This window comes from Pteropus alecto, unplaced genomic scaffold, assembly GCF_000325575.1.
Source record: "Pteropus alecto unplaced genomic scaffold, ASM32557v1 scaffold3, whole genome shotgun sequence".
NCBI classification, from domain to species: Eukaryota; Metazoa; Chordata; class Mammalia; order Chiroptera; family Pteropodidae; genus Pteropus; species Pteropus alecto.
This window is the reverse complement of record NW_006442484.1, coordinates 18,019,297-18,021,642: the sequence shown is the minus strand read 5'-3', so window position 1 is coordinate 18,021,642 and position 2,346 is coordinate 18,019,297.

Sequence of the window (2,346 nt, the reverse complement as noted above, 5' to 3'; positions counted from 1 at the left end):
GTAGCTATTGTTAAGGTACATGGTGTTAAGGGTTGTGGTTAATCTGCTTGCTTGATTGATGTTAACTAGGGTGAGGCTAGGCTTTATAAGATGCCTCTTTTGGGAGCTCGAGGCTGATCTCCTCGAATCCTGTGTGGTAGAGAGTCAGTCGCTGGCCAGCTAATAAAGGCTCATAATTCATCTCAATTGGCTCTGTGGGTCTTAGAATTGATCGCACCACAACACATGGGAGTGGTATTTTTTTGAGTTTTCTGCATCCTAAGCAGATGCTTACCACCTATAGAAGTTGGAGGTCGGAGTTTTATAATGGATTAATTTTAAGTGTCTTTAAATGCCTTTTTGTGTTCACTTTCTTTTTTAACTATTTTTTTTTCCCCCTCTAGTCGGAGCTAAAATTTGTCCCATAGGGACTTTTTACCCTGAAGCAGGAGATTTCAATTCAAATGAGGAAATTAACGGTTCTTGGTTAACTTAGGGAGATTTGTTAACTAACTTTAAAATTAAATTCCCCACGAAACATGTTCTTATGTGGTAAGGGATTAAGTTAGTTTGAATTTATTTATTTCCTTTGGTATTTGCTGGATAACTGGAAGTGTATTTATTTTAAACTATTTCGAAGGGTTTTGATATTTTTCTTTTTGTTGATGCTGTTTCCTATTTCGTTTGGGGAAATGATAGAATCATGTTTCTGAGAAAAACATTTGGCATTAACAGAGATAAGACCTACTTACAGGAGGACTAAGGAATAATAAATTACCTATAAACTACATTTTATTTTATTTCACTGAATATTATATTCAGGTAAATACAATAATAATGTTTACTTCCTTCATTTACTCTAAGTATAAGGCAGGAAAACAAAAACAAAAACTATTTCTTGAAGAGCTACAAAGTGAGTTCATAAATTCATTCTTCCAACTAAGTTTTTACTGAGCACATTCTCTGTGCCTAGGATCTTAACAGACACTTAGACACAATGGTGAGAAAACGAGGGTAGTATTCTTGACCTCATACTTAAGTTTTGATTCTTTCTAATTGACTCTGGAGCCCCATCAAATATTGATTTTAAGTGGAGAGAGTTTTTATTAATCACATAATCACACAAAAATGTATCTTATTATAAAATGTAAGGATCCCTTTGAACAAAAATTCTAAGGTTCCATAACATAGTATCAAGGGGCACTGATATACGGAAAGTGTCAAAAAACACATCTCTTGGAAAATTACATTTAAGATGAAATATAATTGAAAAGTGTGACTTGGAGTTACCCAAAGCATATAAAGCATAATTTGTTTGGGAAAACTTTTCCAGACAAAGTGAATATAATACATGTCCAAATGTCATATGAGTCAGCAGGGAGATTGGTATATTGATGAGGCAGAAAAAAATCTGGCTCACCTAGAGGTTAGAAAGCAAAATAATGAGTAGCAAAAAATAAAGGACTAAATGAGGTTAAAAATTAATATGTGCCAAAATTATTATGTGCCAAGAAGTGTAGTAAGCACATTTTTATATGTATTAACACATATACTCTCTCAATATCACAAATTTTATTTCTATTTTGAAATAATCAGGACTAGCTCTCCACTTTTCTCTGTGAATGACTAGAAAACTGGACAGAATATATACTTTTTAAAATAGCACATGAAACATTTATTTAGACAGACCTTACACTGGGCTACAGAAGTCTCGATGATTCACCTAAACTTCCTATGAAATACATACTGTTTTTATTTTTATTTTATGGATGAAGAACTGAGAGAAAGAAAAGTTAAATAAGTCATCCAGTTGTTAAGAGGACAAGATGATATTTGAACATAATTTTATTTCAGAGCTCACGTGCTTTACTTTATTTAAAATATTGCCTCAGATCACCATGTTCACTTCCGGTGAGATCCATGACATAGATAGATGCATAGGAAGTAGAACAATTATAAAACTCTAATAAGCTGGGCTGATTGCAAGACTCTGAGGCAGATTTAGGTGATAGGTTCTTGATGTAAGCCTCTCATCATAGCATAATTATTAATAGTGTTCTTCTGACTCACAAAAATGTCCTAGTTTGGATTATAAATATTGTGGTCTCAAATCTAGTAGAATTATTTTCTTACCAAATTCAAGACAGACTTTTGGAAATTACCATACCCTGGCCAGTCACAAGGTGGCGGGGGTGGGGGCAAGGGGAGCAATGAAAGAGAAAGGAATATTAAAGGAGCTTGATCTGATAAAGTCAACTCTGGGAAATTAGCATCCCACTTACTTGAGAGGAAGAGGAAAATGTTTGGCCTCTTTTCTTGATGGAGTAAATTCTAGACTATTATTCTTTGAAATATTCTGAGGGAAAG